The sequence below is a fragment of the Trichosurus vulpecula genome, chromosome 8, assembly GCF_011100635.1.
Source record: "Trichosurus vulpecula isolate mTriVul1 chromosome 8, mTriVul1.pri, whole genome shotgun sequence".
Lineage (NCBI taxonomy): Eukaryota > Metazoa > Chordata > Mammalia > Diprotodontia > Phalangeridae > Trichosurus > Trichosurus vulpecula.
The window spans coordinates 139,089,939-139,104,466 of record NC_050580.1 but is presented as its reverse complement, the minus strand read 5'-3'; the positions used below and the strand labels follow the sequence as shown (position 1 = coordinate 139,104,466).

The 14,528-nt window shown below is 37.1% G+C and overlaps 1 protein-coding gene and 1 pseudogene across 2 annotated transcripts in view; one reads left to right on the top strand and one right to left on the bottom strand.

Annotated features, from left to right (window-relative positions):
* LRRK1 (leucine rich repeat kinase 1) overlaps positions 1 to 14,528 on the bottom strand; it is a 159,468-nt gene that overhangs the window by 125,195 nt on the left and 19,745 nt on the right. The gene's annotated exons all lie outside the window — the stretch shown is intronic.
* On the top strand, positions 268 to 3,843 carry LOC118828626 (annotated as a pseudogene).

The following is a 14,528-nucleotide window of genomic DNA, read 5'->3' as shown; positions in this document are numbered from 1 at the left end:
GGAAAGGAAGTAAAGGAGATGCCTTGTTATAGAAGGTTTTAAATAATCTTTCCAACTTTTTAATAGTATAGCTATTTGTAGCCAAACATGGCTGGTGGCTCAGAGACTCCTGTCCTCCAGTCCTGTCCCACTCCTCACCTCCCACTAGACTTCTTAGAAGTCAGAGACAACAAAGATGATAATGGAGCATGAGGTGCTGAAAGAAGGAGCAGTCACTGCAGCCCTAGACAGTACTGAGCGCTCTGGTACTGAGGCAGAGGCCGGGCCATGGAGAACCAGCCTCCTCCAAGCCTCAAAGCCACCTCCTCCACACAGTCACTTGGCTCTGAGTATGTGATGAGAGTCTGGGAGGAGCAGGGAAACATGGTCACTGACTCGCAAGAAAAGGTCCAGCATTAGATGAAGGTAGAACGTGACTCCAAGGCTCTTCAAGAGAGAGTCAGCACATTGCCAGGTAAACTCTTTTATGATATCATGGTACCTTTTGGTCCTTTTGCCTTCATGCCAGGGCAGTTTGTTTGTATCAATGAAGTCACAGTTGGGGAAAACTGGTTTTGCAAATGCTCGGCAAAGCAAGTCTATAAGTTTAGTAGAACATAGGGGAAAACATGTTCAGAAAGCATTGGATGAATTTTTAAAAGTGATGACCAGAGTTGAATTCACAGATTTAAAGAAAATGAATAATGATGCAGCAGGTGATACTGTTGCCATAAGATATTAAAAATGACACAAGTTAAAGGAAAGCACAGAACTGCTCACAGAACTCAATCAAAACCAAAAACTTTAGGTGTTTTTGAAGGAGATTTTGTAGATGACCCCAAATCCAAAGGCAGTTTCCTCAGTGAGAAGGAACTATGAGCTCCACTTTATGAGCTAGACAAAAGGTCCCCAAAAACTTATTTGGCTTACTGCCTCCTTTAAAAATATTACTTAGCATCCCCCAGGAAATCTACTTTCTTTAACCCTTTAATGTTTTTTTTTTAATTTGTGTCATTTCAAAAAAATATAATTGTTTTAAAAAATGATGCATCTTGCATGTAATAATTTATTGTAAATTTGTGGGTTTTCCTGCATTGAAATTTTGATGATGCAATACTGTGTCACGTAACCAGATAGTATATCACATTGTAAACAAGTCATTACAGGCCTGATGCATGCTGGACTTCCTGACAATGCACTACACACTGGTCTGCCAACATTTGCTTTTTAAGACCTGTCAGAGGACTTGACCACTAACTTGACCACTAATAAACCACTGTTTATAACTTGCATTTTGTGTGTTTATTTGGAAAATAATGTAATCACTACAACTTTAACTCTGTTACACAACAGATAAAACATGTATAAATGGTTTTTCAAAGTTTTCTTCTCTTCTTTCTTTATGCTTCCACCACCCTCTTATTTTTATGCAACACCCCGCAATTGCACCCAAGGCAACTACAGCCCCCTGGATCGTTCCAGCCCGCCCCCCAGTATCGCCCACATTGGGAACCTATGCTACAAAAACAAGATCTTTTGGCTGAACTGGATAGAAAACCTGATACTTTGTTTGCAAATGGACAGGATATATATATATATATATATATATATATATATATATATATATATATATATATATATATATATATAACCTTTTCTGAAGAGGAGAAGGAAGATCAAAAGACAGGTGTGACTATGAAACAGTAACAGATTATCTTACTCAGGGAAATTTTCAAAAGGACATTACAAATTTAAAGTTACTCAACCACCAAGTGAATTCTAGCTCTTACGGTGATGGCAGTGGTGATGATTTCGGAGTCGGAGATAATTCTGTGCTGACTATATATTTTTCTCAGACAGTTGGACCTAAGAGGGTAGAATAAATACTAGAAAAAAACAGTACTTTAAAAATTTAGTGAAAAGAAAAAAGCCAAATGTAAATGAAGGAATAGCAATGGCAACAGTAGCCAATCTTTTCCAGAACTACACAATATTAGAACTCAAACCAGTATTTAAAGAGTCTTGATGTTGTGAATGGAGAGTATTCTGAGCAGAGAGAATAGTGTATTCAGTGACATCAGTGAAAGCAGGGCGACTGAGCTTGAGGACCAGTGGAGGAGTAATGAGGAACCACAGTCACAATGAGGATGGTTGCAGTGATGCTGGCAAAAACATTTTTAATGGTTTTTTAAGGAATTACTTTGTTAAATATTTCCCAATTACATTTTATTTTTAAAAGTTTAATATTATTTCATTTTTCCCCCTGTGACATGTCAAGAAAATTTTTAGCACTTATTTTTACAATATTTTGAGTTCCAAATTTGTCTTCCTCCCTCCCCTCCCCTCTTCTGAAAATGGTAGACAGTTTGATACAGTTTATACATGTGCTATCATGTAAAAAAAATTTCTATATTAGTCACAGTTGTGAAACAAGAAAGAGATCAAAAGGAAAAAAAACATGAGAAAGAATAAAGTGAAAAAATATGCTTCAATCTACTTTCAGAGTTTATCAGTTCTTTATCTGGATATGGATAGTATTTTCCTTTGTGAGCTCTTTGTTGCCATGGATTACTGTGTCACTGAGAAGTGCTGAGTCATTCACAGCTGATCATCATACAATGTTGTTGATACTGTGTACAACATTTTCCTGGTTCTGCTCATTTCACTTTGCATCAGTCCATACAAGTCTTTCCAGAGTTTTCTGTAATCTGTACATCATTTCTCACTGTACAATAGTATTCCATTACATTCCTATATCATAACTTGTTCAGCCATTCCCCAATTGATGGGCATTCCCTCCATTTCCAATATTTTGCCACCACAAAAAGGGCTGCTATAAATATTTTTGCACGGGTGGGCCCTTTTTCCTTTTTGATGATCTTTCTGGGATACAGGCCTAGTAGTGGTATTGCTGGATCAAAGGGTATGCACAATTTGGTTGCCCACTGGGCATAGTTCCAAATTGCTCTCCAGAATGATTGATCAGTCACAACTCCAACCAGCTTCAGTGTTCCAAATTTCCCACATACTCTCCAACATATATCATTTTCCTTTTTTGCTGTACTAACCAATTTGACGGGTGTGAGGTGGTATCTCAGAGTTGTTTTAATTTGCATTTCTCTAATCAAAAGTGATTTAGAGCACTTCTTCATATGCCTATAGATAGCTTTGATTTCCTCATCTGAAAACTGCCTGTTCATATCCTTTGATCATTTATCAATTGAGGAGTAGCTTATATTCTTATAAATTTGATTCAGTTGTCTCTATATTTGAGAGATGAGGACTTTATCAGAGACACTTGCTGTAAAGATTGTTTCCCAGGTTTCTGCTTTCCTTCTTATCTTGGTTGCAATGGTTTTATTTGTATAAGTGCTTTTAAATTTAATATAATTAAAATTATCTATTTTACATTTTGTAATGTTCTCTATCTCATGTTTCACCATGAATTCTTCCCCTCCCTACAGATCTGACAGGTAGACTATGGCTTACTCTTCTATTTTGCTTATGGTATCACCCTTTATGTCTAAATTATGTACCCATTTTGACCTTATCTTGGTATATGATGTGAGATGTTGGTCTATACCTAGTTCATGTCCTATTGTTTTTCAGTTTGGCAAAGGCATTTTTGAGGAAGAAGAAGATGAGCAAGAAAACCAACAGAAAAAAACTGTTACTCCTATCAGGAAGTCTTGAGGTTTTTCTGGAACTAAAACAGAAAAGGAACTTTTAACTCCTATAATACCACACCCAGGCACTATGCATTCAAGAATACCAGAGCAAAAAGAAGTTTTGTTAGAAGTATCAAAAGAAATTACAAAAAGGAGTTCAAAATTCAAAACTGCAAGACTGCAACAGAGAAACTAGGCCTGCATTTTAAAGCACAGTTTTGTGATTCGTTATGAATGTCAGTTACATGTAATTGGGAGTGATGAATCTTATGTCATTTTGGTAACAAGTTCCTTTTACCTCTTTAACAATGGTATTTTTAAAAATTAAAAATAAATGTTTGAATACTCTAATATTCAATTTATTTTTGTTAATTTCTCTGTATGCTGTCAGTACCTTTGTGTTTTGCCTCAAGATGCAGTAGCAGCATTTGGAATTATTTTTCAAGGAATACTATTTACATGTTTTGTTTTTGTGTTTAAATCTAAGGAAAGGCAATTTTGTACCAGCTGCGATATTCTACACACCAAATGGACCATTTCAAATGGATTCAACAAGTATATTTCATTAAATGTGTTAGCATTTTAAAGACAGCTTTGTATCTACATTGTTGTAGGTTTTGCAAATAGGTGGCTACTTCAAAATTTGTTTGTTTTCCCCCTCTAATAATTTTGCTTATAATGTAAGAATTTTTGAGGCAGAAAAAACTATTTATATCCTCCAGAGGAAGTCTCTCTGATGGGAAGAATGGTTTAAAAATTATGAAATTTAAAAAAAAATGACTGGTGGCTCCTATCTGGTTTTCCTCTAGTTTAACAAAGAAGAAGTGATACTGAAACACAGTCTAAAGTTAATGCTATTGCATAGTTAGGTTCTCAGAAGAATTAGAAATAGTGACATTTGTAGACAAGGAATATCAAAGCCATACTGAATGAAAAGGATGTGAAAATTTAGAAAAAAAAATGTCCTGTTTAACCCAAAGGAACAGCTGATATCCCCCTGAAAAGAAATTCCCCAACTAGTTGAGAAGTCTTCAACATAAAACATTAAGAAAGGGGAATCATGGTACTGCAAATTATTTAATAAGTAAGTAGACAGAATTGTTCCTTTATAACCAAATTCACTTTTGAGGAATGATGCATAGTGTCCATTTAATGGGTTAGGGATGACATACTCAGTACATCAAGTTTAGGAAGACTACAGGGTCTTCTCGGTGAGCTCCATGATGTAACAACAATGTTACTTGCAGCTTCTATAGCTGTGTAAGGCCAATAACAACAGCACACAGAAGGGCAGCCAGCACAGGTTCTTTGATCTGATTTTCAAACGAAAAAAACTTTAAGGGGTTAACAATCTCACTTTAATCAAGCATACATATATAATTCACTTAGTTCAGGGGGAAAAGCCAGCCTCCTGAACTTCAGAGCAAATACAAACAGAAATTACAAACAGAAAATATCAACAGATCAAATAACACAAACCAGTAGACAGGCTTCTAGCTTTCTGTCCAACATCTCAGTACATAGTTACCAGGGAAGCACCAACATCTGGGTTTTCAAGCGGGATGGGGTGGGGCGGGGGGAGTTTGCTCCTTAATGAGGACTACCCAGAGTCTCATCTGGTTAAATCACACAACACTTCCAGAGAGTGAGAGCCCCAAACAAAATGCTAACCTCTGAGTTTATATACCTTTCTTAGGGTCTGAAGGCTCCACACCTAATCAGCAAAAGGGTGTGGGCCTGGGGCTTCACACCTACTTAGCAAAAGGGTGTGGGCCTAGGGCTTAGCACCTAGCAAGACTTAATCAAAGGCACTTGATTGCTTTAGCATTCTAAAAGAGAAAACAGTAAAAAAAAAAAAGTCCCACCTTAATTACCATTATACATGACTGCTCAAAAAAGATCAATGTAATAATGGATTTTTAAAAATACTTGTTGTCCATACTATGACATGTAGGATGTATATATATATATGTATATGCATATGTGTTTATGTTGATGCATATATACACACAGCATAACATGCCCACATAATACACATGTGTATATTTTATATACATGAATAAGCTCACATATATGCATGCATACAGACACATATGTACATATGTGTTCTACATTTATATAGCTATATATCTTTATGTCTATTAGGCAATGCAGCTAGGCAATGACCTAGGACCAGAACAGAAAAAGAAGAAAAGGTTAGGCTGGATTGCGTGAATGAAAACTGTCCTATTCTTTCATCAATATCAAGATACTTTCTGAAACAGAAACTCATCTTAATAGTATTCTTCTGGGGTTGCTGTACATCTGTGAAGCACAGAAAAACGCAATCTTTATCAACAATACAAAATGAAGATAACCCAAAGGGTAATCGAAAACTGCATGGTAGACAGTAGATTGAAATTTGTAACCAATGATTACGATATATGTGCGAGAAATGGTTTAAAAGTTGTCATCCAGGAAAAGTATATTCACCAAAGGATCACAGATTAGTCATGTAGCAAGACCAAGGGATGACAATATCTCAATACACTACATTGGCATCAAAATAATATTAAAAGACTTAAAAGAAGACTTTCAGTGAACTAGGTAGATTTTCAATAGAATATTCATTGGATTCTATCAAACATTCCAGCATGGATCAGAATCACACTGGACAAGGAGGCATGGATAAATTATAAGCTGAATACCCAACTGATAAGAAGATGGATGCATCAAAGTACCCAAGTCAGCTATTTAGCACATTAGGGGAAAGTTGAAAGAATACATATATATATATATATGTATATACATATATATGTATATACATATGTATGTATATATATGTATATACATATATGTATATACATACATACATATACATACATACATATACATATACATATACATATACATATATATATATATATATATATATATATATATATATATATATATATATATATATATATATATATATGAGCGGGGAAAGGCAAGGCAATTGGGGTTAAGTGACTTGCGCAACGTCACGCAGCTAGTAAGTGTCAAGTGTCTGAGGCTGGATTTGAACTCAGGTCCTCCTGACTCTGGGGCTGATGCTCTGTTCACTGCACTACCCAGCTGACCCAGGAATATTTTTTTAAAAAGATTTAGAAGCTCAGCCCAGATGATTTCTCAATAAGTGAGCAGAGCCCAGCCCTAACATGAAGTCCAAAATCAAGAGGGCATCTGGAAGAATGAACAAATAAAAAAGAATCTCACCAGAGCTAGTTTTATGACAGGGAAGCTCAAGACACAAACCTGAAAGAATAGAATGACTCAAAAACATTTATTAGCAAAGAAAAACACATCCTAGGCACAAGTCCAACCAGAATTCTTACAAGAGATAAAGCAAGAATTTCAAAAGGAGGCAGGTAGGGCCAAGATGGTGGCTGCAAAGCAGGTTTAAGCAAGTTTAAGCTCTACCCCAAATTCCTCCAAACACCTATAAAAATGGCTCTGAACATATTCTACAGCTGCGGAACCCATGATATAGCAGAGAGAAGCAGGTTGCCAGTCCAGGATGGCCTAGATGGTCACTGGGAAGGGTCTATCCCACGGTGCTGGGAGCGGAGCGCAGCCCAGCGTGGGCTGTGCCAAGACAAACCAGACCAGGAGTCAGCCCGGAGCAGGCCTTAGGGCCATGAATCATTGAGCTGTGGCAGTTACCAGACTTCTTAACCCACAAAGGTCAAAGACCATGGAGCAGGTTAGTGGGAAAACTGCTAGACTGGGTTAGAAAGTGGTGTGGCCCCAGCCCTGGGGGTGGTGGAGGTGGTGCAGTAGTGGTGTCAGCAGCAGCAGGAAGCTCCTATGGCTCCTTCCAGAGCTTGAGCTTCAGCTGCTTCCGGAGTTCCTGGCTCACATGGTGGGAGGAATCAAGTGGCAGACCAGAGCAGGAGTGGAGGGCTTGCTTTGCTCTGCTTGGATCTGGGTCACAATCCTGGTTGGCAGTTCTTGGGGAGGAGAAGCGCTAATGTGGCAGAGCTTGCGGTGACAGCGGAGTAGAAGTAGCTCTGAAAACAGCAGCACAAGTGCCCCCAAGCTTGGGACAAAGTACTCTCTACTCTACAAGCAGTCATACCCTGACAAAAAGCTCAAAGGTAGTTGGCTGGGAATATTGCCAGGAAACGAAAAAGGATGCGGATGCAGACTCAGACTCAGATTCTAGAATCTTTTTTTGGTGACAAAGAAGATCAAAACATACAGCCAGAAGAAATCAACAAATTCAAAGACGCTACATCAAAAACCACCAAGAAAAGTATGAATTGGTCTCAGGCCATGGAAGAGCTCAAAAAGGATTTAGAAAAGCAAGTAAGAGAAGTAGAGGAAAAATTGGGAAGAGAAATGAGAGAGATGCAAGAAAACCATGAAAAACAAGTCAAAGACTTGCTAAAGGAGATCCAAAAAAAAAATACTGAAGAAAATAACACCTTAAAAAATAGACTAACCCAAATGTCAAAAGAGCTCCAAAAAGCCAATGAGGTTCTCCTTTGAAAGGCATGCTTTGAAAGGCAGAATGAGCCAAATGGAAAAGGAGGTCCAAAAGACCACTGAAGGAAATACCACCTTAAAAATCAGATTGAAGCAAGCAGAAGTTAGTGACTTTATGAGAAATCAAGATATTATGAAACAGAGCCAAAGGAATGAAAAAATGGAAGACAATGTCAAATATCTCCTTGGAAACACCACTGACCTGGAGAATAGGTCCAGGAGAGACAATTTAAAAATTACTGGACTACCTGAAAGCTATGATCAAAAAAAGAGCCTAGATAAAATCTTTCAAGAAATGATCAAGGAAAACTGTCTGGATATTCTAGAGCCAGAGGGTAAAATAGAAATTGAAAGAATCTACCAATCGCCTCTTGAAAAAGATCCCCAAAAGAAAACTCCTAGGAATATTGTCACCAAATTCCAGAGTTCCCAGGTCAAGGAGAAAATAATGCAAGCATCCAGAAAGAAACAATTTGAGTACTGTGGAAACACAATCAGAATAACACAAGATGTAGCAGCTTTTACATTAAGGGATGGAAGGGCTTGGAATATGATATTCCAGAGATCAAAGGAGCTAGGATTAAAACCAAGAATCACCTACCCAGAAAAACTGAGCATCATACTCCAAGGCAAAATATGGATTTTCAATAAAATAGAGGACTTTCAAGCTTTCTCAGTTAAAAGACCAGAACTGAATAGAAAATTTGACTTTCAAACACAAGAATCAAGAGAAGCATGAAAAGGTAAACAAGAAAGAGAAATCATAAGGGACTTACTAAAGTTGAACTGTTGTGTTTACATTCCTACATGGAAAGATGATGTGTAATTTATGAGACCTTTATCAGTATCTGGGTAGTTGAAGGGTATATACATATATACAGACAGAGGGCACAGGGTGAGTTGAATATTAAGGGATGATATCTAAAAGAAATAAAATAAAATTAAGGGATGAGAGACGAATATATTGAGAGAGGGAGAAAAGGAGAGATAGAATGGGGTAAATTATCTCACATAAAAGTGTCAAGAAAAAGCAGTTCTGTAGGAAGGGAAGAGGTGAGGTGAGGGGGAATGAGTGACTCTTGCTCTCCTCGGATTTGACTTGAGGAGGGAATAACATACACACTCAATTGGGTATCTTACCCCACAGGAGAGTAGGGGGAAGGGAAAAAGGGGGGATGATAGAAGAGAGGGCAGATGGGGGAGGAGGTAATCAAAAGCAAACACTTTTGCAAAAGGACAGGGTCAAGGGAGAAAACTGAATAAAGGGGGACAGGATAGGATGGAGGGAAATATAGTTAGTCTTTCACAACATGAGTATTGTGGAAGTGTTTTACATAATGATACATTTGTGGCCTATGTTGAATTGCTTGCCTTGTTGGGGTGGGGGAGGGAAGAGGGGAGAGAATTTGGAACTCAAAGTTTTAAAAGCAGATGCTCAAAAGAAAAAGTTGTTTTTAGAGAAAGTGGCCTAGCCATACCAGATATTAAACTGTACTACAGAGCAGCAGTCATCAAAACTGCCTGGTACTGGTTAAGAGACAGGGGTGTGGATCAGTGGAATAGGATAGGTACACAAGTAGGAGAAATCAACAAGTTTAGCAATCTACTCTTTGATAAACCCAAAGAGACCAGCTTCTAGGCTAAGAATTCACTATTTCACAAAAACTGTTGGGAAAATTGGAAAATGGTAGGGCAGAATCTGGGCATAGACCAATATCTTACACCATATACCAAAATAAAGTCAAAATGGGTTCATGATTTAGGAGTAAAAGCTGATACTATAAGTAATTTGGGAAAGCAAGGAATAGTTTACTTATCAGATTTATGGAAAAGTAAAGAATTCATGACCCAACAAGAGATAGAGAGCATTACAAAATGCAAAATGGATAATTTTGATTATGTCAAATTGAAATGTTTCTGTACAAAAAAAGCCAATGCAACAAAAATTAGGAGGGAAGCAGAAAATTGGGAGAAAATCTTTGCAACTAGTATCTCTGATAAAGGCCTCATTTCTAAAATATACAGGGAACTGAGCCAAATATATAGGAATACAAGCCATTCCCCAATTGAGAAATGGTCAAAGGATATGAACAGGCAGTTTTCAGAGGAAGAAATTAAAGCTATCTATAGGCAAATGAAAAAATGCTCTGGATCACTACTGATTAGAGAAATACAAATCAAAACAACTCTTAGATACCACATCTCTCCTGTAAGATTGGCTAAAATAACAAAACAGGAAAATGATAAATGCTGGAAAGGATGTGGGGAAATTGGAACATTGTTGCATTGCTGGTGGAGTTGTGAGCTGATCCAGCCATTTTGGAGAGCAGTTTGGAACTATGCCCAAAGGGCTATAAAAATGTTCATACCCTTTGACCCAGCAATACCACTTCTAGGGTTGTATCCCAAAGAAATCACACAAGCGGGAAAAGGACCCATATGTACAAGGATATTTATAGCAGCTCTTTTTGTGGTAGCCAAGAATTGGAAATCAAAGGGATGCCCATCAATTGGGGAACGGTTGAACAAGCTGTGGTATATGAAGGTAATGGAGTACTATTGTGCCATATGAAATGGGGATGATACGGACTTCGTAACAACCTGGAAAAACCTACACGACATAATGCTGAGTGAGTGGAGCAGAGCCAGGAGAACATTGTAAACATCCACAGATATATGGATTCCGTGAGGACCAACCCTGACATACTTCGCTCTTCTCAGCAACGTAAGGTGCAAGGACAACTCCAGGGGACTCATGATGGAGAATGCTATCTTCATCCAGAGAAAGAACTGTGAAGTTTGAATACAGATTGAGATTCACTACATGCTTGCCTTTTTTGCTCCTCTTTTGTTTTGGTTTTTGGGTTTTTTTTGTTTTTGTTTTTGTTTTTTTGGTTCTGTTTCTTCTTTCTCATGATTCATTCCATTGGTCATAATTCTTCTCCACAACTTGACTAGTGTATAAATTAATTCAATGCGAAGTTATACATGGCAGTTATATGAGATTCCATGCCGCCTTGGGGAGGGAAGGGGGAGGGAGAGGTGAAAATCTGGAACTCAAAATTATGTAGAACTGTGTGTGGTAAACTAAAAATAAATAAATTTAAAAAAAAGTTGTTTTTGCATGCAACTGATAAATAAGACATATAGGAAATGGGGCATAGGAATCTATCCTGCCTTACAAGAAAGTGAGGGGAAAGGGGATGGGGGGTGGGAGTGGGGTGACAGAAGGGAGGGCTGACTGGGGAACAGGGCAATCAGAATATATGCCATCTTGGAGTGGGGGGGAGGGTATAAATGGGGAGAAAATTTGTAAGTCAAAATCTTGTGGAAATCAATGTTGAAAACTAAAATATTAAATAAATAATAAATTTTTAAAAAGAATTTTTAAAGGAGCTAAAAAAATATTAAAAACCAGTGCTAGAGTAAAAAAGTGTGTGTGTTGAGGAGGGCAGGGTAGAATGAGACCTATGGGGGAAAATCTAGGAAGAGAATTAAGAGCTTGGAACAAGAGGTATAAAACTTAAAATAAAGAGTTAACATCGATTAAACAAGAATACCTTCATCATCCTGTTCCCTCAAGGTCTCCAGATGAGACAGAAATATCTCAAAAGGGTGTCTAGTAATAGGAAGACAGAGAGACATAGGTGAGAAGTAAGAATTTAATTCAGTTCAGTTCTATGCAAAGTATTTGCCAATGACTTATGTCCCAAATTGATTAAAGAGGGGGAGGATCCACATGTACAAAAAAATTTACAGTAGCTCTTTTTATAGCAGAAGAAACTGGAAACTAAGGGTGTACCCCTCAATTGCAGAATGGCTGAACAAGAAAGTATTGGAATACTACTGTGTTGTAAGAAACAACAAAAAGGAAGAATGGGTTCAAGGAAAACCTGGAAAGACAACTGACACTGAATGAATTGATAAGAACCAGCAGTACAATGTATATAACAACTTTATAAAGAAAAATAACTTTGAAAGGCTTAAGAATTCTGATCAGTGCAATGAGCAACCATGATTCCAAAGGACCCATGATGACTTGGTAAGGGAGTCAGGGTACAGAATACATACACGTACACATACACGTACACACACATACACACAAATACAAACACACACACAGACAATATAGGAATTTGGTTTTTTTGACCATTCATATTTGTTTAAAAAGTTTCCTTTATTCTTTTTTTCATTTTAAATTGGGGGTGGTAGGAGAGAAAAAAATAAATGCTTGTTAATTGAAAAATCAAACAAAATGGAAAAAAAAAACCAAGTATTTGCCCACAAAATCTTCAAGAAGGACGACTGTTAAAAAAAATAGTTAATCCTGTTGAGACCACTTGTAGCCCTTACCCTACTCCTCAGCTGTAACAGAACACATTAAATACATGGAGTTTGAGGTGAGTGGATGACAATGTTGCTTCTGAAATATTAATAGATCCTATCCGTTAGTGCAAAATGTGTTCTAACACACAAGTGAAAGTTTGCTCTAAAACTCCCTCGACATTTCTGATCCTCTAGAAAAACCAGTTCTTTGGTGATTATCAGCATTTCCAGTGACTTTTGCTCTTCAGAGGCAAAGTAGTGTGTGGTTGAGAACAGGTTCCAAGCTGAGCCAAACCCAGTTTTGCTGTTCTTCAAATGCATAGCCCTCATTCTTGCAACTGAAGTTCCCTCCTTAAGCAAAATAAGCTTCTTCAAAGTTTTAATATATAACTCAAACTACTTAGCTACAGTTTTTTTTTAAAGAGTGCTATTCTGATGAATTCAACAGACACTATGAACATACCAAGAATACTTGGGCTAAATTTATCAGGATTTCCTTTGCTCTCTCAAACCTGAATCACTGCCGTCCTTCACTGTTTTTCCATGACTTGCCTAAAATAAAAATGAAATTGAACTTTTTAAAAAAAGACATCTCATGATTTTTCTGTGAGACTTGCAACCAAAAAGATTATAAAAAGAAGAAAAAGTGAGACTTATTTTTTTTTTGTACAGCAAAAGAAGGAAATAATGAGGAATGTTTAGTGGATAATTTCCAAGTGGAGGTTCAGGAAAAGCATCGTTTGTTGTTGCTGTTGTAATGTTGTTTTAATCTGTATTTGCAACTCTCTGGAAGATACTACTTATTTCAATTTCTGGCAAATATTCTCTGCACTTACGTTCTCATTTCCTTTAATTGTTTATAACGTAACAAGCTTAAAATTAACCATCAATACAATCAAAAAGCTTCTTTTGAACCCATTTACATTTTTAAAAATTTATTTCAATCCATAAAAGCTATAATTTTCCAGTCAACTGTCCAAATCTCCCTCAGGATTCTTTCTCCATTCATTTTCCTTTTTTATGGTCATAATTAGCTTTTCATCTGGTTGGGTTTTTTTTTTCACTCTACATTGTTTCTTTCACTCTACATAGTGCCTTTATGATCCTAGAATTTAATAAATGCTTATTAAGGCCTCTGGATGTGCCGGCATCAGGGATAAAAAACAAAAAGGGAAGTACTTGGTCTCTAGGAGTTGAAGTTCTTGGTAGAAGGGGAAGGAGAAGGGAAAGGACAGGATACAAGACAATTTGACAGAGGAGAAAACACAAACAATAGGCAGACCACTAAAGGCTTTCTGTAAGTGAAGCTGCTTAAATTGAAACTTGGAAATAGGAAGCAAATGATTTTTAAGAAGCAGAGGTGAGGAAGGAGTGAATGCCAGGCGAAGGAAGATAACATATGTCAAGAAATGTACTTGGCCAGTTTGGATGGCGCACAGAGTGTGTGAAAGAGAGTGATTGAATTAAGTCTAAAAAAATAATTTGGAGTCAGATTCTGAAGCACTTTAAATGTTAAGTTGAGGATTTTGTATTTTATCCTATGTTCAGTAGGGACTCATTGAATATTATATAAGGAAGTGCCATGGTCAGACCAATATTTTAGGAATATCATATAGGTAGCTGTATAAATGTGGTAGAGGCGTGGGTTGACTCCTGGAGCAATTGCAATTGTTCTAACAACTGGCTGCTCCTTAGGTTAAGCCAGCTAGATGTTTTACACACCTGGTGGCTTGAACTCTAAGAGAGTTAGCCTCAGGGCAGGGAAGATAGAATAAAGTCATTTCCAGAACTTTAACAGCCAGCAAATCACTTCCCACAGTTCCAGACTTGGTGACAGAAGGGGAGCTGTGTTTTGTATCCTTTTTTTATTCCTGGTTTTGTGTTGTTAATGTTTCATTGTTAAACTAATTTTTAATTGGATTTATGATTCACAAGTACTTACTGAATTAAAAAAAACAGCCTCAAGCCTATTGGACCAAACCAAATTTAGGTTTAGTTCATTCTTTTTGAATTTATAAGTAGAGATGTGTTTCTTTTTTTTTAATG